The sequence below is a fragment of the Saccopteryx bilineata genome, chromosome 3 (assembly GCF_036850765.1).
Source record: "Saccopteryx bilineata isolate mSacBil1 chromosome 3, mSacBil1_pri_phased_curated, whole genome shotgun sequence".
Taxonomy (NCBI): Eukaryota; Metazoa; Chordata; class Mammalia; order Chiroptera; family Emballonuridae; genus Saccopteryx; species Saccopteryx bilineata.
The window spans coordinates 6,246,936-6,273,653 of NC_089492.1; the positions used below are offsets into that span (position 1 = coordinate 6,246,936).

General features: G+C 54.1%; 1 non-coding gene across 1 annotated transcript; it reads right to left on the bottom strand.

The window, feature by feature from the left end:
• Positions 1-12,669: 12,669 nt before the first annotated feature.
• Positions 12,670-12,796, bottom strand: LOC136332866 (small nucleolar RNA SNORA25). The gene has a single exon (XR_010730992.1). It is a non-coding gene; the product is annotated as a small nucleolar RNA SNORA25 (small nucleolar RNA).
• Between the last annotated feature and the right edge of the window lie 13,922 nt (positions 12,797-26,718).

The following is a 26,718-nucleotide window of genomic DNA, read 5'->3' on the forward strand; positions in this document are numbered from 1 at the left end:
TCCTACCACCTAGAGCAGCGCCGACACACTGACCACACTCCAGAAATAGCTACCGGATGAAAACCGAACCCCTGGGAGGTGAATGGGGAGAGAACAGCGGCGCCCAGACAGTGGCGTGGGATTGGCTGGTCTGGTGGGTGCCGTATCCATCCCGGCCCTGGTGACACCATCAGTGGCACACTGTGGCGGCCCAGGCTCTATTTATGGCGGCAGCACCAAGGTCCCCAGGCCCGCTTCTGGGCTTCCCTGGGGGCCACGGCCACTGCACCACCTGGAGGCGAGGCCCGAGTCAGCTGGTCCCTCCCCACATGGGGACTGCGAGGCTGTCACCATGATAATGTGTTAGGCCACTTTGAGAACTGAGGTGGGGCCGCGACAGGAGAGGTGTCCTACAGCCCTTTTCAGCCAAGGAAAGGGGTTTGCCTGGGGGTTTGCTGGGACAAACGGCACCAAGAATTTGGGTGGGAGTTAGGATGGAGGAGAGGGTCACCCCCTGTGAACCCTGCCCAGTGGTTCTGAGAAGCATCTGGGACATCTCTAAAGGCTAGTCACAGGGCTGGACACTCAGGCAGCTGCAGGGGCAGGGGCTGGTGGGAACTGAAGCTCGTGCCCCCGAGGACCTGTCCAGCTGGCCCACATCCTCCCAGGGCCAGGGGTGAGGCTGGGGACAGGGGGAGGGAGGGGACATCACCACACAGCAGCTGGGTGGTTGTGGGGGGCTGGGAGGAAAGGCTGCTGGGGACTGTCGGCATCTGTCACGGGCTTGTCAGGTGCAGCGTGATGTGGGAGCCAGGCAGGGCTCGTCCCAGGCGGGGAGAGGCACGGGCGGTCCCCCAGTGGGGTTCGTGACTCGGTGCTGGGGGCTGAAGCTGGCTGGCTCTCTCACCCTTTCCCTGAGGCGTGAATTGTTAATGGGCGGCTGTCACATGTGCACTCATGCACACTCACGCTCACACACGCGGGGCTGAGCAGCCCCTGCTGTCACCCGCTCCTGCTCCACTCTGCACGGTGATGATAACAGAGCCCTTTGATCAGGGGAGACGTGGGCCGCTGCGGTGACTGCCATTCCACCTTCGTCTCTGCAGAAGGCGCCTGGGCTCAGCCTGTGCTGGGCTCTCGCCTTCCTGGGGGCGCCGACATCGCTCCCCACCTCTTCTCCGACTTTCTTCATTTCTCCAGCCGTTCTCCTCCTACCTGAAGGAAGGGTCTTGCCACCTCACGGTCCGGTGTGCCTGTACCCCGGGGCCCCCGGCTACTTCTGCTTCGTGGCTGATGCTTTGCAAAGGCTGGGACCAGCACCTACTGCTCCATGCTGGGGGCTGGGTCTATGGTGCTGCCCTCTTTTGCTGCGTCGCCAGGAAAATAGAAAAGAGAGACAGACTGGAGAGTCTTTCCAGCACAGTCACAGAAGAAGTGAAGAAAAGTAAAGGTGGGGGTGCAGACTGTTCTGGAGGCGGATGTTCCAGAAAGTTCTCAAGCATTTACAGCTGTTCCTTCTCATGGTAGATGAAAAGCTGCCCACGTGCAGACTCAGCCTCTCTTAGCTCCTCTCCTTCACTCTGATGCACCGGCCCCTCCCAAGAGGTAGACTGTCCAGTTACTACAGCTGCCCGTCCCTCTGGCCCCTGGGCCTTTGCACCTGCCACTGCCTCCCCCTGGGGCTCTACTGCCCCACGGCTTCCTCTCAAAATCCCCTGCTTTGTAGTTCTTTGTCAAATCTTGTCTTCCAGTATGGTAGTTCCTCAAACAATTAAGAATAGAACTACCATATGACCCAGCAATCCCTCTACTGGGTATCTACCCCAAACAATTGAAAACATAGGTACACAAAGACACATGCACCCCCATGTTTATTGCAGCATTACTCACAGTGGCCAAGACATGGCAACAACCAAAGTGCCCCTTGATAGAGGATTGGATAAAGAAGATGTGGTACATATATACAATGGAATACTACTCAGCCATAAGAAATGATGACATACTGCCATTTACGACCACATGGATGGACCTTGAGAACATTATACTGAGTGAAATAAGTAAATCAGAAAACGCTAAGAACTGTATGATTTCACATGTAGGTGGGATATAAAACTGAGACTCATGGCCATAGACAAAAGTAAAGTAGTTACCAGGGGGAAGGGAGCGGGGGCGGGGGAGTAAAGAGGGACAAATATATGGTGATGGAAAATGATCTGACTTTGGGTGAGGGGCACACAATGTAATCTTGAGTTCAGATGCTCTAGAGATGTTCACCCGAAACCTGTGTGCCCTTCCTGGCCGATGTCACCCCATTACAAATCTTTTTATTTTTTAAATTTACTTTTCATTATAGTTGACATACTGTTATGCTAGTTTCAGATGTCTGACATAGTGATTAGACATTGATGTCCCTTATGAAGTGATCTCCCTGATGAGTCTAGTATCCACCTGGTGCCACGCATAGTTATTACAGTATTATTGACTATACTCCCTACTGTACCGTACGTCCCCGTGACTGTGTTTATAACTGGCAGTTTGTACTTCTTAACCCCTTCCTCTGTTTCACCCAGCCCCGACCCCCCTTCTCATCTGGCAATGATCAGTTTGTTCTCTGTGAGTCCTGTCTGGGTTTTTGGTTGTTGTTGTTTCTGTTTTGTTTGTTATTATGTTTCTTAGATACCACATGCAAGTCAATCAAAGTCTGTCTTTGTCTGACTTATTTCGCTCAGCACAATCCCTCTAGGATGTCCATGCACGCTGTCGCAAATGGTAAGGTTTCATTCTGTTTCATGGCCGAATGATACTCCGTTGTGTGAATGCACCGCTGCTTTACCCACTCGTCAGTGGTGGGCACTGAGGTTGCCTCCGTATCTTGGCTGTTGTAAATACTGCTGCAGTGACCTTCGTCCATTGGGTCCGGCCCCTGCCCCCTTTCTCCCATCTCATCTCTGACCTCTTTCTTACTTGCTTACCAACCTGCAGCCACATTAGCCTCCTTTCTGTTTCTGGAACATTCCAAGCTCTTCTATGACCCTGGAATTCCCTCTGCCAGGAGTGCCTTCCCTACTCCTCCTCCTCTTTTTTTTTTTTTTTTTGTATTTTTTTGAAGTTGGAAGCGGGGAGGCAGAGACAGACTCCCACATGCGGCTGACCAGGATCCACCTGGCACGCCCACCAGGGGGCGATGCTCTGCCCATCTGGGGCGTTGCTCTGTTGCAACCAGAGCCATTCATGCGCCTGAGGCAGAGGCCATAGAGCCGTCCTCAGTGCCTGGACCAACTTTGCTCCAATGGAGCCTTGGCTGTGGGAGGGGAAGAGAGAGACAGAGAGGAAGGAGAGGAGGAGGGGTGGAGAAGCAGATGGGCACTTCTCCTGTGTGCCCTGGCCAGAATTGAACCCGGGACTTCCACACACTGGGCTGATGCTCTACCACTGAGCCAACTGGCCAGGGCCTCTCCTCTTCCTCCTCCTTGCAAGACTACTTATTCTCATCCTGGGGGTCTCTGCTCAGATGTCGCCCGAGAGGCCTGCCCTGCCCACCCATTTGAAGAGCCTCTACCACAGGCTAATCCCATTCACACCAGTCAGCTTGCTTTCCTCACAGCAGGGATCACACCTGCTGTCCTCACATGTATTGACTCCGGTGTGTGTCCTCCACTGACCTGCAAGGACTCGGTGTCGTCCCCACCACATCCATCCACAGTCCCTGGCCCCGCGTCTGGTACGAGAGCCCTTCGGTTGATGTTTGATGAGTGAGTGAATGAGCGAGTCCCAGAACCGAGCGGGGTGTGCGAGGCTGACAGCGTACCTTTCTACCGAGGAGGTGAGAAGGGAGGCGGGAGGACACTGTGGGCACCTTGTAGGCAGCCTGGGCCACGTCCCCCTGTCTGCCCAGAGCTGGACCCAGGACCTTACAGGAGTTCCCTAAAGCCTCCCCCAATGAGCATTCTCACACATTAGCACTTTTGGTATAAAAAAAAAAAAAAAAAAAAAAAAGCTCTTATGTGCAGGGCCTCTTATCTCTGTAGCACCTGGAAATAAATCTCCTAATTTATGGTGAGCTGACACCTCTAAGAGCCAAAATCAATGTGTGTCACCATAAATCCAGGCTGGGCCTCAGCGTCGACACACCGCCCGTGGACGGCCTGGGCTTCTGCCTCGGCCTGGCTGGCGGCTGGTGCTGGGCGGGGCGGGTACTGGCAGCCCCCCCGTGGGCCCAGACCCGGTCTCCCTTCCCATCCCTCACACCTCTCCAAGGCCGTCTTGGCTGGAGGCAGCGCGGAGCAAAGCCTCTCCTGTGGGCTGGGCAGTCTTCACCTCGTCCTTCGAAGCCCAGCTCCGACGGCACCTGCCCTGGAAGGCTGTCCCTGAGCGGCTGCTGGGAATTAACTTCCCTGTGCTGTCCTGAGAATGTGTTGGTTTTAGAGCCGTTCTAACATCTCAGCATTCCCTTTAGCTCACAGCCCTCCTCCTCCACCTCCCATAGACCTTGGAACATCTAACCAACCCCATGGATTTCTGGGTTCAGCTCGTTCTCTTTTTATTTATTTTTATTTAAAAAAGATTTTTTTAAGTGAGAAGTGGGTAGCTGAAGAGAAACTCCTGCATGCTACCCAGCACGTCCCCTACTGAGCGATGCTCTGCCCATCTGAGGCTGTTGCTCCACTGCTCAGCAATAGAGCTATTTTAGTGCCTGAAGTGAAGGCCATAGAGCCATCTTCAGCGCCCAGGGAGGAGTGGTCTGGGAACAGAAGTGTGAGAGGTAAATGAATGGTCAGCAGGTCAGTTAGGGGAGAAAACGTCCTAAATGAGGGAATGCCAGGAACAAATGACTAAGGCTTCAGGGTGGCAGAGATTGTCCAGCTGGTGTGAGAAGCACTGCATGTGTCCGACCATCTGTCCGCAGAGCTGAGCATCGCTGGGGGACAGCTGATGAGGGCCACTGCTGACTGTGGTGCTGTTTGTCCAACTCTTACGTCCCTATTGCCTCTTTGAGAGAAAAATCTTACTTCTTTCTAACACAAGGAATTAAATAGTGAGGAATACGATTTTGTTGAGTAGGGTTGTGCTTTGGAGGGTCTCAGACTGGTGTAATAACTATCCAAGCGTTTTTACCCTCGCAGAGCTGAGGACCACCTGTGAGAAGGAGGAGGGGGCGGAGCCACAGGAATCGGCCCATCGGAATCTCCTGGGAGCTCTTACAACCTCTCCTGACCCGGCTTCGCTCCAGACCCTTGACGTCAGAATCGTTGCGTGCTGGGCCCGCCTCAGGAGGATTTTAACAAGTTCTGCAGGTGACGGAGTGTGCAGGCGGGACTGAGAACTCGAGGTAGGAGCAAGGCGCAGGCATGAGGCGGACCAGGCCGGCTCTGCCCCTGGGTGCCTCCTTCTGGGCTCCTGGTTCTCAGCTCCTTCTCAGAGGCTTCTCTAATAAGGCCCATCCCTGTAAACAAGGACTCCAGCTCCCTCTCTCCCCCGGGCTCAGCTTGGCCCAGTGCACGGTTTTCTGAACCTGGTTTTATTGGGACAGCCAGACATTTATACATGGTCTATGGTTACGGCTCTATTGGGACTACAGCCTAGGGGTGGGCTGTTCCTGCAAAGCAGAAAGTATTTATACTTCTTATCGGACCCCTTACGGGAGAGGGCGGCCGGCCCTCAGCTGACAGCGCCTGGGTTTCCCAGGGCTGGAGCCGGTCCCTTACTCTCTCTCTCCTGTGCTTTCTCCGAGCAGTAACCTCCCCACGCCTGGGTCTAAGGGCCCTTCTGTGTGCACAAGGCTCTTACACTTCTGGGTGGCGGGATAGTGTTTGCAGATGTGACCCAAGTGCCCCCTCCCTCCCCACCACCGGCAGCATTCATGGCCTAGGCCTCAGGGGACCGAGGACAGGAAGCACAGCAGGGACCAGTCCCTGTCCAAAGCCAGGGCTTTGAGTTGAGAGAGGGTGCTTCTGAATTTTGCAAACCTGGGCCTGAACCACCTGTGTGATGTAAAGACCGGGTGCCTAAGAACAGAGGGAGAGACGGCTCCCCCATCCTCGGACCCGATGAGGATTCTGGGGACCCCGCCTGGGAGTGAGACCCTGGCGCAGTTCCTGAGAACGCCCCACACCTCTTCCCTCCACCTGGGCCGAGTCCTGGGCCCGGAGGGTCCTCAAAGCCCCGGACAGCGAACCCAGGAGTGCAGAGAAGCGGCATCATCCTCGTGCACAAGCTAGGAGAGCTCAGTGCACGGGGGCCTGTCGGCCCTTCCGTCTCTCTGGGCCAACTGAGCTCAAGTACGAGAACAGTGATCAGGGAACTATCACCCCAAGGGACTGGTTTCCCAAACCCCTTCTATTGTACTCTGTGTTGTTATGTCTAACAATTGCATGTGTAATTGTGCAGACCCTAACGGATATGTACAGTCACTGTTACTACCTGGTTGTGTAGATGAGGAAACTGAGCCCAGTGACCTGTTCAGGTTGCTGAAGAGTAAATGGAGGAGACGGGATTTGAACCCTGATCATTCTGCACCAAAAACTCCGAAAATCCTCAGAGCTTCAGTGCTTCAGTGCAGAGAGAGCTTGACATCCCAGAGAGCGCACTCTTTAAATGCTATACCCGTCACACAGGGGAGGCGACAGCTTGTTCAGCTACCCCAGTTAGGAGCTGAACTGTCACACATGTCAGTGTGACAGGCCTCTGAGCCACCCTTCCCGAGCTGAGTCAGGAGAGAGAAGATCGACACCATTTCAGGGGGACTGGTTCCGCTCTGCCCGGTCCGGCCTGGGTTTTTCACTGGCCCGGGCTCTGGTGGCTCTGGGGGACAGCATACTGGACCTCACCCATGTCAGCCGTGGCGTGTGGCTGACCCCTCTGGGCTTCCACTTCAGAACACAAGCGATGCAGCTCTGAGCTCTGGAGGGCGACTCGGGCCGGCTGTGGCCCACCGGGCCACACACGCTGGTGTGACCGTGGCTCTGGACGGCCAACAGGGAACAGGCAGCCTGGGCGCAGAAAGAACGCTGCGATTTGGACTTTTGAAACTCAGCAGAATCCCTCAGGTGATTCTCACACTGAACAAAATTTGGGAGCCCCTGTATTATAGGAACAGAAATACAGGGGAAAATGAGTGTTACGGGTTCTTAAATTCCCGCTGGCCCCATCGCTAAACCGTTTGGTTGCAGCCTCTTTTGTGTCATTTATTTTGTTGGTTCTCCTGCTCTTTTTGGGAAAAAAAAATTCTCCAGCTCCCCTTCCCCTGCCAGGGGTATTGGGGCCACTCTGCGCACGGTGGATCGGGCCCCGAGAGGCTACGGTGTGCACGCTGGGTCACTGGCGGGTGAACGCTGCCCCAGTGGGTGGATCCAGGCTCTTCTGACTCCCAGACCGGGGAATCCTGTCTTATAACATTGCACCTGCCTGGGACTAGTCAGGTGCATCTGAGCATCCTGGGTCCTCACGTCTGACCAGGGCTCCTGCGTCCCAGCTGAGCAGGCTGTCTTACAGGGGGACGGGGCTCTTGTCGACGGGAGCCACTCTCACTGGGGGTCTGCAGCTTGGAGCCTGCCCAGCTGTCAGCCGGCAGCTACAAGCTCCGAATGTCCCTTCTCTATCCGGGTCTCAGTTTCCGCTCTCCCACCGCAGCCTCCCACGTTCCCTCCGTCTTGGCTCTCGACCCCACAAAGGCACAACCCGTTTCTCCCTGGGCTATCAGACTGCGGCCGGCTTGATATCCTTCCCCGCCCTCTGGGCTCCGTCGGTGAAGGTATCCACCGGTTCCTCGTCGGTACTGTTTCCCACCTCCTATGCCCTTTGGACCTCCGGCCCAGCCCCGAACAGGCTCACCGTGGCTGCGCGTCATCCCAGCCCGAGTGTGTCCGGAGTGGTCGCTCTCTTCTCCTCCGCTGCGACACGGGCAGTGTGCCTCTTGCAGACATGTCTTCTCCATGCCCCTGGTACAGCTCTGTGTCCCCTGCTGCTTCACATTAAACCCGGCGCGGGGAGTTCCTGCTGTCAGCTGGTGCCCCCTCCGTGACTGCGTTTTAGCCGGGAGCTTTAGCTCTTAGGCGCAGTGTGTGCGCTCGGCGTCAGTGGATTGCGCCGGCTTTCCCTCAGAGCGGCAGCTCAGGTGTCTGCTTCTCACGGCCTCTTGCTGCTCTGTCTGTGTTGGCAGCCCTTCCGCCATTTTGAATTCTAAAGTTGTAGCTGTCACAGTGGATTTTGTCACTCACCAGTTGGGTGACCTTGGGCGTTTGTCTTGTATGCACCTGAGATAGAAAACTCACAGTATCAATGTCTCCTACCGCATCCTGTCTGCTTCCCTCCCTCCCTCCCTCCCTCCCTCCCTCCCTCCCTCCCTCCCTCCCTCCCTGCCTGACCTTACACCACCCCCCGTCACGTTATACGCACCCAGCGGACACACTGGACTCCTTTACACGCCTTCAGTGCAGGTAACAGCATCACGCCCTCCCCCCAGGGCCTTTGTCCCTCCCAGAGACCTTCCCTGAGCTCACTGCTTTGATAAGGTGCTCCACTTAACTTTGTTTTTTCTTTGGGGGAGAAGAGACAGGGAGAGAGATGAGAAACATCCACTCATAGTTGCTTCACTTCAGTTGTTCATTGACTGCTTCTCACATGTGGCTTGATATAGGGGTGGGCTCCAGCCGAGCCAGTGACCCCTTGTTCAAGCCAGCCACCTTGGGCTTCAAGCCAATGACCTTTGGGCTCAAGCCAGTGACCTTAAGCTTCAAGCCAGCGATCATGATACCATGTCAGTGATCCCACACTCAAGCCAGCAACCCTGTGCTCAAGCTGGCGAGACTCCGCTTAAGCCGGCGACCTCAGGGTTTCGAACCTGGGACTCCGGCGTCCCAGGTCGATGCTCTATACTGCGCCTCCGCTGGTCGGGCCCAGGTGCTCCACTTAGACGCTGTCACGGGCCTCTCTCTTCACGGCACTTATTAGCAGAGCAGTGTTCATTTCTCTGCGGTTGTGACTTCAGTGCCCCCTGGTTTGGGTACGGGTAAACCCCTCACTGAGCCATCTTAATTTCATAAGTACTCAACAAATATTTGTTGAAAGAAAGGTCAAAAGAAAGGAAGGAAGGAAGGAAGGAAGGAAGGAAGGGAGGGAGGGAGGGAGGGAGGGAGGGGTACCAGTCTCTCAGCTGATCCAGGGTTGAACTGGAACAGACACGGGGTCTTCAGCCTCCAGACGGCTGTTCTTTCCCCAGGACGGCACTTGCCTCCTGCATCCCAGCTCCGTGGGTCCCTGGCCTGGCACTCCCCGCTGTCCTTCCTTCAGTACCCACCTCTTCCACAGGAGGGCGCCTCCGATCCCATTTCCCTTTTCATCATGTTTTTGCTGCACATGATGCCTGATCTAATCATTTTCATCAAGAAATTAATTGTATTACTTCCCCCAGGCAGTTTTGACAAAAAGGGTACAATTTTTTTCTGAACATCAAATAAGCGAAGAAAGGCTTGAACGGGCCCCTGCGCCTGGGGAGGTGATTTCCCCACTCCACATCCAGACGCACAGCCTGGATATTTCTGTTCAGTCCTAACCCCGCGGACCTCGGGGAGCGCGGGCTCCTGGGTTATTATTGAACATGGAGACAGTGACTTGACGGCCGCGTTCGGCCAAAGCCTAGCCAGCTAGTCATCCTCTAATTCGCTCAGCTGCATGCATAAGGCAGCTGGGGTTGGCGGTGAGCCCCTCTCCCACCCTCTGCCTTGGAGACGGGTATTCTACAAAGACTTCGGCATTGCCCCGGCTTGGAGTCCGGAGTCGGCTGCCTACCAGCACGGTGACCGCCAGCAGGTTACTTAACTCTTCGAAGCCCAGTTTCCTCATCTGTACAGTGGGGGCAAACAAAGTCTGCCTTGGAAGTGGTTGTGATGATTCCGTGGGTGCTTCTGGGGACTGACTGGGTAAGTCCCTCTCAGAGTCCCATCCTCAGATCCTAACTCAGTGTGATGGGAGTAGGAGGGGGGTTCTTGGGGGTAGATGAGCTCATGAGGACTGAACCCTCAGGAAGGAGATTAGCGCTTTTATCAAAGGGACCGCGCGAGGACACAGCGAGAAGACGGCCATCTGTGAGCCAGGGCAGGGGGCTCCTCGCCAGCCACAGTGTCGGCCCCTAGAGCTGGGGCTTCCAGCCGCCAGACTGAGAATTCCATTTCTGTGATCTGTAACTCAGGGTCTGACGTTTTGCCGCAGCTGCGAGGGTGGGGCGTACCTGGCCCAGAGAATGGGCTGAGGGCATTTTCTCTACGTCATTATCGCAGAGGGTGTGATAGGTCGCAGGGGATCTTGTCACTCACCAGCTAGGGGATCTTGGACTTGTACGCCTCTCAGATTCCTCATCTGACATAACAACACGTGCTTAATAATTTGAGTTTTGTCTAATGCGGTAAGTTGGGGTGGGGCAATCAGCTCGGGGAGCAGTGGTGACCCTGCTCTGGAGCTGGGGTGGGGTGATCAGCTCGGGGAGCAGTGGTGACCCTGCTCTGGAGCGTGAGCCTGCCTCTCCTGTCAGTTGTTTATGTAGATAGCTGGTCATTTTGTCTCATCACAGAAAAGCGCTGGCTTTCCAAAGCCCTTTGAATGACATCCCTGAGGCCGTAAAATTATGCATTCTATTGTAATTTGACTCGAGGAACCTCTCCTGATTGCCCGGGTGTCCCAGACACATTTGTTTGTGTGCTTCATAGTCCTTGACACAAAAATCAGTAAGTGGCCCATGGAGCATTAAGTAGGGGTCAGATGTGGAGAAGTCACATTTCCACTTCATAGAGGACTTCAAAGTGTCCCCGGAGAAGCTGCAGGCAGGGGACACCTGCCGTGGCGTGAACTCTAGAAGGTCATTAGGTGGCCCTGCCTTAGCGCAGCCATTTGCTCCCGGAACGTTAGCGCCCCCTGGCTGCCCGTGGCAGAGTTCCGGTCGAGGGCCAGCCCCGCACACTGGGCTGGCCGGCCCTCCCTCCGCCCGGTCTCAGAAGCCCTTCGGTCATTTCTCAGAGTTACCACGGTGTCTCCCAGGTTCTTGGGGACAGTTCTTACAGGTCACTCTGCTTCAGCCCTTGCAGACACGAGCCACTGGCTTGCATGGCAGAGCCCACGGTGAAAATATGGGAGTTTCTGCCACAGGCAGGTGTTGGGTGCCCTCCAGATGCCTATATGGCACCGCGTGGCCAGAGCCACATGGTGTCCAGGTCATTTCTTCTGGGCTGGGCTGGTCGTCTCACATGTCAGCAGTTAGCTGGTGGACGGTGGCTGGGTGGTTTACTGCATTTTCCTATTTAATTCTCACACTTTCACATCAATCCTAGCAAGTGGATTTATTTTATTATTAATCCTGTTCACAAGTAAGGAAATGAAAGTCTACAGAGGCTCAGTAGCTTGTCACCACGCCTCACTTGGGATTCCAGCCTGACTCTTTCCGATGCCAGGCTCCTGGCTTCTTCTGTATCACGCCCACCGGTTAAGCCAGATACATTCAGCCTCCCCCCAGGACACCAGAGGGGTCTCCATGCCAAGGTTTGGAGAGATTGCCAGACCCCAGGGCACGGGCTCCTGTGGCCAGCTGTGCGTTATAACCTCCGCCTCCCGCCGGACGCCGGGTAGCCCTTTTAACTGGCTCCCGTCAGAAGGCACGGAGAAGGTGACCCTGCCTGAGTCCACTGTTACGGAAACGCGGGTCCGAGGCCGGGTCCTGACAGTCATGGTCTGCGCACCAAGGTTGGGGCAGCGGAATTTTCCATGGTTTGGGGTTGGCAGCAAAAGCATGAGACCGCAGACCCGGGCTCCTTCCGTAAATAGTGCTTTTTCTTCTGTCTGCTTCTCCAGGGAAAGAACGGTCAAGCTGACCCAGACGCTGGGCTCTTCAGCACTGTCTCAACAGACCGAGAGGACATTTCAATCTCGCCTTGGGAAGGTTACTTCCGGGCCTGGAGGCATCCAGCTTTGTTAGCGGATGAACTCACCGGCTGGGTGACTCATTTCACAAGGAGGGCCTGGGGCCCTGAGTGTGCCACGGTGGTGGGCGTGGGGGTGGGGACAGAGATGGATGAAGCAATGTTATTGTCCTATTCCTGGTTGTGTTTCTGGATCAGGCTGTTTTATTTTTATTTTATTTATTTATTTTTTTCATTTTTCTGAAACTGGAAACAGGGAGAGATAGTCAGACAGACTCCCGCATGCGCCCGACCGGGATCCACCCGGCACGCCCACCATGGGGCGACGCTCTGCCCACCAGGGGGCATCGCCATGTTGCGACCAGAGCCACTCTAGCACCTGAGGCAGAGGCCACAGAGCCATCCCCAGCGCCCGGGCCATCTTTGCTCCAATGGAGCCTTGGCTGCGGGAGGGGAAGAGAGAGACAGAGAGGAAAGCACGGCGGAGGGGTGGAGAAGCAAATGGGCGCTTCTCCTGTGTGCCCTGGCCGGGAATTGAACCCGGGTCCTCCGCACGCCAGGCCGACACTCTACCGCTGAGCCAACTGGCCAGGGCTGGATCAGGTTGTTTTAAAGAAGGATTTTCGTCCAGCTCTCCCTGCTGCTGAGGCTGCCCAGAGCCAACGGCAAGGAGCATCCGAAGGCAGATGGCTTCCATTGCGGTTCCGAGGTTCCGCTACCTCACATCTGTGTTTTGTGACTACGCCAGAACCCTTCCCGTTTTTCTTCCCCCCACTTTTTTTTCCTAAATGTATTCTCCTCAGGGAAACATAGCACTACTGAGTGTCTGTTACATCCTTTGGGGAACGGCAATCTTAGGTCACAGTGTTAAGAGCTCCTGGTTTGGGTCCCATAAGCTCTCTTTGAAATGACCTAGCCCTTCTCGTTTTTAGATTGAAAAAAAAGGGGGAACCGGCGATTTCATTTGGGAGAACAGCAGCAACTGTTATCACTAATTCACCCCTCCCCCATCCATCCGGCTTCGGCTGATTTACTGAGCAGGTGCGATGGCCCGGTGGACGCTGGGTGACCGGACACAGGGACAGACAGAAGGAACTCTGCGGCCCGGTGGGGCTCGTGTTGTCCCGGGGGACAAAGGTGGGTCAGAGCCTCCGTCACAGGAGCTGGGCGGGGCTCGCACAGCATTGTGGGAGCGCAGAGGAGGCGGCACCGCGGAGGGCAGACCTGTCAGCTGAGCTCTGATGGGAGGACCGGTGGGTCCGGGTGGTTAGGGGCAGCTGAGGCTGGGGAACGGCAGGCACCCGGACGTGGAGCTCGGGGAGAGGGTGCTAGGTTCGGGAACCAACTGCAGCGGAGCTCCATCTGCCTGGAGCGGAGCCCCGGGTGGGGAGCAGAGGTGGTGAAGGGCCGTGTTTCCCTTCTGGGAAGGAAGACAAGGTGAAGGGTTGTAACCAGAGAGGGCTCGTAACTGGCGGTGTGTTGTAGGAAAGTCACCCTGGCGACATTACCCTGGTGACAGCAGGGAGACGGGGTCGCAGGCGACTGTGTGGGGCGAGCCAGACGGAGGAAGAGGAGTGCGGGGGAGGTCTGTGTGGCAGGACGGGGGGGAGGTCCTCGCTGTTGGGCCCGTTCTCTCTGACAGGTGGCACTTGGAGAGCATGTCCCTCGGGCCCGGGATGGTCTGTCTTCAGCTTTCCTCTGAGGGGGACAGTCTTGTTACTTCAGCCTCGGGCTCCAGGTGCCCTGGGAAGGCAGGGGCAGGTGTGTCAGCACTTGGGGGGGGGTGCTCCCATACAGGGGGCTTGGGGTGACCTTTGAGGGATGAGTAGGCCTTGGGGTGATGGACCGTGGGCTCAGAGGGGGACCGCCATACGCATAATGGAAGGGAGATGAACGAGTGCACAGCTCACGTTGAATTTATACATATTTTTTCTTTCAAATGGGACCCCCTTGATTAATCCATGCTTGACTGATTGAAGTCATTAGTGCCCAGCACTGGTTCATGGTGGTCAAGTGCTAAACTGTGTGGTGACACCCAAAGTCATGTTCCTCTGAGGCTGTCCCTCGGAGCGTCGGTTCTACAGGATGTGAATGTGTTCAAGGGTCCTTGTCAAGTACGTCTGGGGGAATGTTGGGACTCAAATACATGGCCAGTGACAGTGAAAGCCATGCTCTGAATCACTGCACCATAAAGGTTTGAGTGGTTAAGAGGGAGCCTTTGCCAGAGGGGAGGCCCTGCTACCCTCGGCCCTGCTGTGTGCAGAGGTAGCCACTCCATGTTGGTGTTTCCACTAGGTGTGTACAGGTTGACATCACAGCAGCAGAACCATTGAACAGCGTATATTTTCTCTCTCCAGGTCTGGATTGGCAACCCCTTGAGGGGAGGGACAGGTATCTCTGACCATTTGTAAGACCTGGCGTGTCCCTGGACATAGCACGGTCCTGTCCAACCAACGTCCTACTTACTGAGATCCCTTGAACACTGTGTGTGGCCCTTGTCGAGGACCGTTCAACCCTAGGGCCATCCCCACAGCTGACACAATGTCCCCTGGTCGGGTTTGCCGGTTCCCTGTTCTCGCCTCGCTCTCCATGGGCACGAGCGCTGAGGTTGAGATGTCACAGGCTCCAGCCTGTCTTGGTGTTGCGGTCTGTGACCGAGCTGAGGTGGGGTGGACATCTTGGGATGCAGAGGGAAAGGGGACCCGAGCCTTTGACTGCTGCCAGAGCCCTCTGTGGGGAGCACAAAGAACAGACATGTGGGCAGGATGCTAGGTTGATCTTGTATCCCCAACATAGCTGCTATGCTAGCACTGTGCTGTCATTACTGAAAGCTCGAGTTAGCAATTGATTTCAGGCCGAGAGATCAACGTGAAACGAGATTGCCGTGCAGGATTACAAAGAAGCCATCTGTAACCCCTACACTCATGCAGTAGTGGCGGCTATGTCTCCCACAGTCCTGTCACGTTATAAATGTACATCTGCTGGTCTGGCTGTGCCACCGAACTCCTGGAGGTTAGAGGCCGTGACTGGCTCGTGTTCAACAGCGGCTGGCCTTGGGTAGGTGCTTGATTTATGATGCTAACAGCACACTCTACTTTCTAATGAGGAAACAAAGGCATAGAGCCTTTATATTACTTGGCCATGTAATTAATAAGGTGGCAGAATGGCGGTCCAACCCCAAGTCAGTCTCACTGCAAAGTCTAAGTTTGGAAGAGTTACGGAAGGTCTGTCTCTGCATGGGGCGCTCCTTGCGGCAAGTACCTCCTGCACTCCTCCCAAGCTTCTCTCAAAGGACACAGAGCCAGTTAGTGCCAGAGATTATGCTCTAGGGCAAGGGTAGTCAACGTTTTTATACCTACCGCCCACTTCTGTATCTCTGTTAGTAGTAAAATTTTCTAACCACCCACTGGTTCCACAGTCATGGTGATTTATAAAGTAGGGAAGTAAGTTTACTTTATAAAATTTATAAAGCAGAGTTACAGCAAGTTAAAGCATATAATAATAATTACTTACCAAGTTCTTTATGTCGGATTTTCGCTGTTTGGCAGAATAAATCTTTATAAAACAACTTACTATAGTTAAATCTATCTTTTTAAAAAAAATTTATTAAATTTAATGCAGTGACATTGATAAATCAGGGTACATATGTTGAGAGAAAACATCTCTAGATTATTTTGACATTTGATTGTGCTGTATACCCCTCCCCCAAAGTTAAATTGTCTTCTGTCACCTTCTATCTGGGTTTCTTTGTGCCCCTCCCCTCCCCCAACCCCTCTCTCCTTCTTCACCCCATCCCCCTCCCCCCACCCCCCACCCCAGTTGCCATCACATTCTTGTTCATGTCTCTGAGTCTCATTTTTATGTCCCTTCTATGTATGGATTCATATAGTTCTTAGTTTTTTTTTTCTGATTTACTTATTTCACTCTGTATAATGTTATCAAGGTCCATCCATGTTATTGTAAATGATCCGATGTCATCATTTCTTATGGCTGAGTAGTATTCCATAGTATATATGTACCAAATCTATCTTTTTATTTATACTCTGGTTGCTCCGCTAACGCCCACCATGAAAGCTGGAATGCCCACTAGGGGGCGGTAGGGACCAGGTTGACTACCACTGGTCTAGGGTAAAGAAATGGCCCAGATTTGGGGGTTTGGATTGACACTAATTTCTCAGGACCCAGAATGCCTCTCTGGATCACCAGAGTCAAAGTAGAGATTCACTGTGGTCAGGGGATAAATAAAGTGTTAGCTCACATCCAATTCCATTTCATGGACCCGCCTTGCAGTTACAACCCTAGTTTTCTAGTAAAATAATAATAGTTTAGTGTCAGCATCAAAGTCTGGAAAGGTATACAGGTGGTGGCACCCATCACTGTCCCCTTTAACTTACCAGTTTGCCCCGTACACAGTCACTTGGGCACTGGAGAATAACCAGAGCTCCACAGACTTAGCCAGGGCGGGCTCTAACTGTGGTTCCTGCGGTGGTGTTTCTCGTGGTGCCAACCAGCATACAGTGGACCCCTTGCACTCGGTATGTCGCTAGTGACCTGACCACGTGCCTGTTTCTCCACGTCCACTTACGGACCACGGAAGCAGCTTGCGTTTGCCTCACAGAGCCCCCCGTGCTCCACCGGAATCTTTCCACGGGCTGCTCCATTTCTCTTGCTCGCTGTCAAGATACAACACACAGAGCTCTTGATAATCTTGAAATTTCACAAAACAATTCTGATATGGTACATCCGTGCCTCCGTCATCAACAATGGAGGCCTGTCTGATCGAATTGAAATGTGGAATGGCTTCCCGAAACTGTAGTCACGGTTAGGAAACAGCGCCTTGCAAAGCTGGGCGTCTGTGCTCTGGGGTGAAGTACACATAGTTTTTGACTCAGCGACAAGAATATGGTTCTATCTTTTCCATAGCCTGAGTACATCAATCCACATGTCAAGGGATGGGGGTGAAAGTGATACCTCTATGTTTAATAATCCACTGTAGAGTCTGCGCCATTTTGTGGGTGCAAACCAACACTCCTCAGAATAGTTAAGACGATGAAGAGGTATGAAACCAGGAGAGGGGGTGATGCTCTGGAAGTGATGGGGAAGTGGTCAGGCTACTCTGGACCGAGGCGACAGGGCGGACTTTATGGAGGCATGCTAGCTGAGAGGAGACTGAGTCATTCGACATTGTGGGTTGAGGGGAAAACATTGCAGCATCCCGAAGGCAGGTACAAGCGTGGCAAGTTGGGATGGAAGGAAAGGGATGTTTTTGAATCATGAACGAGGGGAAAAGGTAAAAGATGAGGCGAGAGAGATGCACTTGGGCTAGATTGTGCTGAAACATTGGATTTTATTGGGGGGGGGGCAATGGGAACGCTCTGGAAGGCTTGTATGCTGAATAGTGTTATCTGATCTGTGTTTTCCAGAAAGCTCACTCTGCCTGCTGTGTGGTGAGTGATCTGCTGAGATGCAGGCAGACTGGGTAGGAGGAAGTTTACCCACCAGCAGAGACCACATTTCCAACTAATGTCTGAAATTCTTCACAATCCTGTTATCCCACAATGGTATGAAATTTATCCAAATAAACCCACTTTGCCTCTTCCTATTTTGAGTCAGTTTTCCCCCTACTCCCCCAGAGCAGTGGGGAAGTTAACAGACTACTGTGTGTCCAGGAAGGGGGGGACACACACTCTGGCAGCAGCCTGGCATACAGGAGAAGACAGGTAGACTGGCATGAGAACTTGAGTGGCAGGCGTAAAAGCCATGTTTGAGCCAAGAAAATCCTCTTGAGCTGAATTTTGTATGATAAACACAAGCGCTCCTGTCTGAGCGAGGTTTAGGCAGAGGGGCCAGCATTTGCAGTGGCAGGTAGATGACAGGCCACAGGGACAGGTCAGCTATCTGCCAGCCATTCAGTTTGGTTAGTGCACCACTAGGGCGGGCAGGAACAGGACCAGGGACAGGCGTGGAAGCAGTGACGACATATGGCAGGTAAGAGCTCAGCTTTTCTTCTGAGAGGCCACTTTGAGTCCCGGCTTACAACCTAAGTGTCTTCGGGTGATGCATTAGTTAGGACCCTTGTTTGCAAGACATGAGTCTTTAACAGTTTAACCACATAGGAGTATTTGTCATTAAAGTTTCAAGGCCAGAGAATGGGTCTCAGAGGAGGGATAGTGAGGCCTCTGGTATGAGCACCCCAGGGCGTGCAGAACTGTAACATTCTCAAAGCATTTCCAGCCTCCTCCCTGCCTCTCTCTGCCCGTTTACTGACTGAGTCTCACTGCAGACTGATTTACCTGCGTCTCAGCCCCCAAGGCCATGCACAACCCCCTAGTTATTACTCTCCTCTGTCCACGAGACTCGCAGAGTAAAGCAGAAACAGCCGATCAGATCGAAGTCCCAGGAAAAGCATTGTCATGAGCCCGTTTTGAGCCAGGTCTTCACTCCTATCATCTGTTCCCAGGAAGGTCAGCCCAGGTGGTAAAGTATGGCTCTGGGAGCCGCCCTTCTGCTTCCGTGGTGCCTGAGCTAATTTATATGAAATTTAGAGCAGTATTTCCAGCATGTGGTGAATGTTCCATAAATATATATAACTTCAGTGAGGCGAGAGAGGTGGAGCAGGGGCCGCAAAGGGAGACTCGTGGTAAGGATGGTTATGTTGGATGGTCACAGATAAAGAAACAATGGCTAGCACACTGCCGGGCACAGAGGGGAGGGTCAATGAATGGTATCTGCTGTTATCATGCCAAGATGCTCTGCGCATGCTCGTGCCCTCCTTACAAGACTGGTGCTTTCTTGGCTCCCGAGATGATTGGAGTCAAGCTTGTGTTTTCAGCACCGCGGACAGCTCCCCGACCCCCGCATTGGAACCAATGCTACCAGCCAGAGGCTAGGTAGGGTCTCCCACCCAAAGGAACCAACTCTTGTCTCCTACCTGCTGCCCCCCCAAAACTTGCGCTTTGATGACCTTGAACCATCAGTCCGTTGTGCCCCCAAACACGACATTTTGGACCACTGAACTCTTTTTCCTTCTTCCCACCAACTCCTGTCAACAAAGTCCCAGCATGCCGTGCAGCCAGCAGCGCCTGAATTATGGCATGGAGGAGACAGATTTGCTAGCTAGCACATTTGCTGCTTTAATTAGACTGGTTTTGACAAGCTCCAAAACTTTGTTTTTGATTTTCTATCTCTGGGATGATTTAAAGCACCATAAAGCTGTGAATTGTCGTGGGCAGGGTCACATATCCACCGGCATCCATCTGCTTCTTCAGAGAACTAACCCAAGTTCAGAATAGAATGTACAAGGCAGACGATAAAAAGAGACTGCCATAGGTTAATGCTTTTTCTCATGGGAAACAAAATCTTTTTTTTTTTTTTTAACTAGCTCTTGTGTTCTTGGCCATATACTTTTTTACTGTTTTTGACCTTCCTTTCATTGTCAACCAATAAAAAAAGAAAATTAACCTGCTGTATTTTTAGATTATTGCTTTCCGGGAAGGTGAATGTGTTTGCACGGCGCCTGAGATTTTACAAAGAAAAAAATCTCATGTGGATGATCTCGTTTAACACAAGCCTGTGAAGCAACGCACAGTGGCTTTTATTGGTCCCATTTTACAGATAAGAAACCTGAAGCTTGGCAAGGTTAAATGCATATAACAAGATAAACTAAGCTTAATGAAACAAGTATTTATTGAACACCCACTTTACTGCCATGGGCAGTGAGAAGATACCAAGTATCATTTCTAAAAAAAAGAAAATCACGTGGAACTTCTCTGCTGCATCCTTTTTCCTTGGAAATGTGTTGCTGTCGTGCATAGTGAGTTTTGATCGGGGTAGTTTGCCTCAGTAGAGTATCTCATATATATCAATACTTCCTAAGGTTGTGTGGAGGGGCACAACGTGGTTTCAGCTACATATTAAGGTGGAATCATCAAAGCTTTTGGACTGTTTTTCTCTAACTCCTCTGCTGGTCTGAGTCAGAATAGGCTGGTTCCCGGGCTCGTCTCAGACGGTCCTAATGATGTGAGTCCATGGTGCAGCGTGGGGACAGGTGCTGTGCAGGGGCAGGGAGCCCGCTCAGCAGATACATTCGGCGGAATGTTCAACAGATTAAAAAAAAAAAAAAGAGAAGTTACTGGCTGTGACGACGGCGAGGGGTGGCCGTCACTTCAGTCAGGACGGGATCGGGGAGTGAGGACTCTGCGCCCGGTCCCTCTTGGTCCGTCGCTCAGCTGGCTCCCTCTGCGTCATTCCTTGCTGCTATGCAGTTTCTCTATCCCTGCGCTGGCTCTGAGAAACGCCAGGGTGCGCGCCCTCAGTTTCACAGTCCTGGAGGCAAGAGACAGACCCTTTCTCGGCATTTTCAGCAAAAGTCCCGGGACCGACTTCACCGAGCAGATTTTGGATGACCTTGACGGAAGTCATCAAGAAGGGAGTCCAAAGCTGGACTGGGGCGGTCACAGGCTCCCCTCCTGCTCCCTTGCCCTTGGAACTTACACTCTGTGTGCTGTTCCCACAGCGGGAGCTGTTTTCAAGGCTGCAGCCTCAAGAGAGTCAGGTGGTGTCCAGAACGTCTGGACGATGGACCAGACTGAGCCCCCTCAGGCCTCTCCGTAAACTGTGAGCCTTCCGGCTGTGAGCTGCAGAGACCTGCTCATCTTTTGGCCTAAGACAAACCTCGAACGTGCATTTCTTTGCCTGTGAAACCTGCCACCTAGCAATCTGGAGCGCTCTGCTCTTCCTCGGGCCCCTCCTCACCCTCCAGGGACAGGGTCAGTTTTGGAACCAACAGGTTTAAATCATGTGCTCAAACTGAAGCCATCAGCGTTGCTAGGGAGAGGCAGTTTACCCAGTGGTCTGGCGAGGAGGCATGCCACCAGCCGCGGCCCCTGTGCAGGTCAGCTCCGAGAGAGGCACACGGGCCGCGGGGGCGGAGGGGGCGGAGGGGGCCGCGGGGGCCGCGGGGGCCGCGGGGGCCGAGCGGCCGAGGGGAAAGAAGCCCGCTTGCGTTAGAAAGGCAGGGTGAGCAAACACGTGTCACTGCAGCTGGGTTTTCACGTTCCTGCCTTGCAGCTGTATCCAGCACACGTGCAGCCGACAGCAGGGCCCTGAGTGCACCACCACTGCCACCGGCAAGCTCGGGACACGGCGGCTTTGACGAGTCCTGTTCAATGCTGGGCTTGTAGAGGAGGTCCTCATTTCCATCTGACAGGTTTTTTTTTTTTTTTATTATGATGATGAAGTCAAGCTCCCTGGTTTATAATTGACAGGATTCTTATTCATCTTGGAGGAGTCAGAGCATCCAGGGGCCTGCAGTTTGCAATCTATACAGACATTTCTGTTCACCTCGCAAAGCTCGAGAGTTTAGCTTCCACATTTCATCACGGGTCTTGTCAATTTCTAGACAGGCGACTTCACCCCAGTCTCTTCGGGCTGTGTCTCTCCTTAAATTCACGCGTTATTTTCCTCGGACAAGGCTGGTGCCAGACACTTGAACACTGTTGTTTGCCGACTTGTGTAACTGCCGGGAAAATAATTTTCTTGCCGTGATGTGAAATTGACTGTCCCTCCCTGGTGACCAACGGGGGCAGCTCACGTTCCCTCTGTTCCGCTGACTGGCTTCTGGCCCGGCTACTCCTGACCTCACTCAGCTGGAGGGTTGGGCGCGGCTCGGCTCGGAGAGGCTGCCCCTCTCTGACGATGATCTTTCATCCTTGGCAGTGAGGCTGAGGCTGCTGGGCTCCCTGCTGAGATGGCGGCAGCATTCCTGGAGATCGCACACTCGCTGAGCTCCCCTTGCCCCCTACGCAGGGTCACATCGCTGCGCCCAGAGTCGGCACGGGACGGTGCATGGTGCGGGTCTCAGGAAACCCGGTTCCTTGGGACGGTTAACCTAACAAGCTAGCGCTCTGGCTGCTCTCGTGAGGAAAGGCGTGGGGCAGGAGGAACGGTCGAGCAGGGAGGCAAGTTTACGGCTACACCGCAGTGTGGGCGAAGGCGGTGGTTCCTCCGTGCCCCGTGATAGTGGTGCAGTGGTGACGAGTGGTCTGACGGTGGTTGTATCTTGTAGGTGGAGCCTCAAGGTTTGCTGACGAATGATGGTGCATGAGACGTGAGACAGGGTAGAGGGTGACCCGAGATGTCTGTCTGCAGCAGCTCTGTGGACAGACTGCCATGTACAGAGTGGGGGGGGGGGGAGACTGTGGGCGGGGCAATACTTGCCAGTTGTCTACTGGGAGTTGTTTTGGACCTGTTAAGTTTGAATTAAGTTTACATATCCTAGACATCAGTTCGATACACTATTAAGGATTTTGGGAGATGAGTCAGGGATGGATAAACAGATGGGGGAGTTGTCAGCCTGTGGTGGTGTTTAAACCTGTGGGCTGGAGAGAGCCCCCCCCCCCGGGAGTGAGTGGATAGGGCTGAGGAGCAAGGCTGAGACCCGGGCTCCCCAACATTTCAAGGTCAGGGAGAACAGGAGGCCCCAGCCAAGGAGACCGAGCAGGACGGGCTAGTGACCAGGAAAGGAATCGGGAACGGCGGGAGACCACTGAAGAGAGCATGTGAGTACGGAGAGCGTGACCAGCTGGACCAGAAGCAGCTGATGATGCCAGATGTGACGACTCACCTGGGTGCTCAGGATGGCGATGACGAGGATGGTGGACAGATCTCTTCCTGTCCCGAATGCCACATGTCAGGCTTCTAAGAAGGAGGCTATACCGCCGAACCCTGGTTGAAATTCCAGGCTTTGTGTACAAATCTTCCTGGACAAGTTTGAGGGAAGTTGACAGGTCAAAGTCAGGGAACGTACTTTGCTGTCCCCTTGGTTAAACTTATTTTCTGTCTGAATAGAAATCTTCAATTTTTAAGTGAGAGGAGAGAGATAGACAGACTCCCGCATGCGCCCTAACTGGGATCCACCTGGCAACCCATATCTGGGGTTGATGCTGGAATCAATTGAGCTAACAATATTTTTAGCACCTGAGGCCAATGCTCGCACCAACCAAGCTATCCTTAGTGCCCAGGGCTGACACTTGAACCAGTGGAGCCACTGGCTGTGGAAGGGGGAGGGAGAGGGGGAGGGAGAGAGAAGCAGATGGTCTCTTCTCTGGGTGTCCTGACTGGAGATCGAACCCAGGGTGTCCATACACTGGGCTGACGTTCTATCCAGGGAGCCAACCGACCAGAGCCTATATCTTCCATTTTTTTGTACTTTTTAGCCTACTGGTAATCAATTCAGCATCAAGAAGAACATTTATTTGCGAGGGTGCCTCTGGCTTGCTGACTTTGCAGAGCAGCAGAGACGGGACGTTGTTCCCTGGTTTCTGTTTGCCAGGCCGTGGTTTCTTGCTTTCAGATGTGTCAGCCCCGCCCGCCCTCCTTGCCGTCCCCTCATCTTCCTGCATTCCCCACGTTTTCACCTCCGGAGTCAACAGGGCTCCACCGCCATCCATACCACGTACTTCACATCCTGTCCGTCCGTCACGGTTTTGCAGGAGCGTTCCACGGTGGATCCCGATTGTACACTGGTTGTCGGAGCTTCCTCGGCCTCCTGTTGGTGACGCTGCTGACGGATGGGCCCTCTGTGTGCGGCACCGCTCAGCGTGTGCGCAGTTCCGTGGCTCCGCGCCGTGCTTAATGGGTTGGAAGGAGAGCTCCGGAGTCCCCACTGTGAAGACGGTCATCTCTGCCTTCCTGTGGACACTCAGGAGAGGCCGGCGGCGGGCACAGGCTGGGGAGGGCCTCAAGGCTGACTCAGGTCCTGGCACTTACTTCCACTCGGCCTGGTGGTTCCCAGAGGACTCAGGCCCGGAATGACGTGGGGGGGGGGGGGTCGCAGGATTAAGGGCATGGCCCTCGGCTATACCGACAGGTGCGGAACCCTGCTGATTAATGTGCTGGGGTTTATGTCCCCCATCTGAGGAACGGAGAGAGGACCTATTCTGTGGGGGCTTTCGTGACTTTAGCGGAACTGCTCGTGTCTCCACTGGAGTCCAGCTGGGGGCAGGAATCATGGAATCATAGAAGAGTGGTGGACCCTGTCTGCTCCGTTGTCACATGAGTGGCCTGAGATCGGGGCTGTGAGTGGGAAAGGTGTCTTTCATTAAGCCTGATAAGGTCAAGGTCATGTTAGTTGGAGGAATGTGAAACCCGCGTGTAGACCTGACTAGAGTTTTATGAGGAAATTAGTCTACATTTCTGAGTGATTTATTTGGGGGGATTTATTATAGATAACTGACACATCAGATGGGAACTCTTCTGTGGCAACCCAGACAAAGTGAACCCCGTGGATTAAGAACAGAGGGGATGTCCTGGCTCACAGGGTAGAGAGAGCGCAGGGTGGACTCAGTGAGCCCCGTGGATTAAGCACAGAGGGGATGTCCTGGCTCACAGGGTAGAGAGAGTGCAGGGTGGACTCAGGGAACCCCGTGGATTAAGCACAGAGGGAATGTCCCGGCTCACAGGGTAGAGAGAGCGCAGGGTGGACTCAGGGAACCCCGTGGATTAAGCACAGAGGGAATGTCCCGGCTCACAGGGTAGAGAGAGCGCAGGGTGGACTCAGGGAACCCCGTGGATTAAGCACAGAGGGAATGTCCCGGCTCACAGGGTAGAGAGAGCGCAGGGTGGACTCAGTGAGCCCCGTGGATTAAGCACAGAGGGAATGTCCCGGCTCACAGGGTAGAGAGAGCGCAGGGTGGACTCAGTGAGCCCCGTGGATTAAGCACAGAGGGGATGTCCTGGCTCACAGGGTAGAGAGAGTGCAGGGTGGACTCAGGGAACCCCGTGGATTAAGCACAGAGGGGATGTCCCGGCTCACAGGGTAGAGAGAGCGCAGGGTGGACTCAGTGAGCCCCGTGGATTAAGCACAGAGGGGATGTCCTGGCTCACAGGGTAGAGAGAGCGCAGGGTGGACTCAGATTTGAGTGTGGTTCGATTCCGAGACGCGGATGAGCTCAGTGGGACCCCGTGTGTCCTCTGTTGTCTCTCGGCTCCTTGTCCCCCGGGACTGGTTCTTTGGGGGTCACAGTGCTCCTATGACCCCGAACCCACAGAGCGTGTTCCTTCTCCAGCAGTGACTGTGTCTCAGCGCTGGCTGGGTGAGAGCAGAGGGGGACAGTGCCCCGATTGTCCTGGCCGGGTCCCGTGCTCCATTTCTGGAGCCAGGAGTTGAGACGGCATTTCTACCAGCGTGGGTATCATGGTGGGGTGACCTGCCGGGGAACTTAGTGTGCTGTCAGCAGAAACAGGACAATTGAATTCTTGGTGGTGTAAAGACATCTGCTGTCCCCCTACCTCTAGAGAAAACTAACTGAAATCAGGGTGGAAGAGCCCCCTCCCCCATAGCGACTTTCCTCTCCCCCTTCCAGCTGGAGGTGGAGATTTAGCACTGACGGGAAGGCACCCCCCACACGCTCATGAGTATCTGTTGAAGGAATGAATGGATGAATGGATGAATGAATGAATGTGCCAGGCGCCATGCAATTTCCACGTCCCCGTGTGGATTTAGGGCTTCTGAGGGATGGACAGCATGTTCTGTCAATTGGGAGGGCTGGATTAAAAGGGGGGTGCTCTGAGCTGAAGGAGCGCAGTTCCGGGGAGGCCTGCGTGCTGGTGTGGGGGAGGGGGAGGGGAGCCCGGGTCTGGAGAGGGATGTTGTAAGGAAGTGCGGGAGGCGGACTTTCTGCAGTGTTGCCAGCGGCTGGCCCTGGCTGGGTGTGGCTGTGGGTTACTCAGGGCAATGAGCACATTTTGGTCTTAGTCCTCTTGCGAATTATAGAGCCTCTGGAAATGCATGGTACCTCCCTGGGTCTCAGTTTTTTCATCTGTAAAATGGCAAAGCAGCCTAGTGCCTGGCAGGTTGTCATGATCAAGCTGCTTAATAACGGACTCTCAGGTGCTTTCTGTGAATGAGAGGGCCATCGCAGGGTTTTTTTTTAAATTTTTTAAAATATATTTTTAATTTTTCTGAAGTGAGAAGTGGGGAGGCAGAGAGACAGACTCCCGCGTGCGCCTGACTGGGATCCACCTGGCACGCCCACCAGGGGGCGATGCTCTGCCCATCTGGGGTGTCGCTCTGTTGCAACCAGAGCCATTCTAGCTCCTGAGGCAGAGGCCATGGAGCCATCCTCAGCGCCTGGGCAAACTTTGCTCCAGTGGAGCCTTGGCTGCAGGAGGGGAAGAGAGAGACAGAGAAGAAGGAGAGGGGGAGGGGTGGAGAAGCAGATGGGTGCCTCTCCTGTGTGCCCTGGCCGGGAACCGAACCCGGACTTCCACACGCCGGGCTGACCATCGCAGGGTTTTAATATGTAGCTAATCACAAGGCCTGTCTCTTAGCCGCCGCTTGAGTATTTTGTTTTCTATTTTGCAGCCTGTTCTGTTTAATTTCCTCGTGGTCTCTCCACGTGTCACTGGAGGAGGCGTTGGTCAGCCTCGGCTGCGGTCCAGGGAGCGGTGATTTGTGGCCCTGTGCTATCTCTTTTACATCAGGTGGCCTTTCTTACAGGCCTGTCACTTTCAGAGAAATGAAATGAAAACACAAAGCCGCCCTCTCCACCTGGATCTTGGCGCCTCTCCCAGGTTCCCGTCTCCTTTGGCTGAAATGAGTTTTCTGAGTCCTGGACTCAATGTTCCGGGGTGCTCGCAGCGCTGCGTGCTAAGTGGTGCTTGAGGACCTGCCGATGACAGAAAGCGGGGCTCCAGCCGGCCGGCCCCGAGCCAGCTCGGGAGGGCGGGAACCTCGGCCCCTTCCACACCCCTCTCTGTGTGCCCTCCCTGACCTCCAGGGCGCCGTGTCCTCGTGACTCTCGGCCACCCCCTGCCGGCCACCACCCTCTGGGAG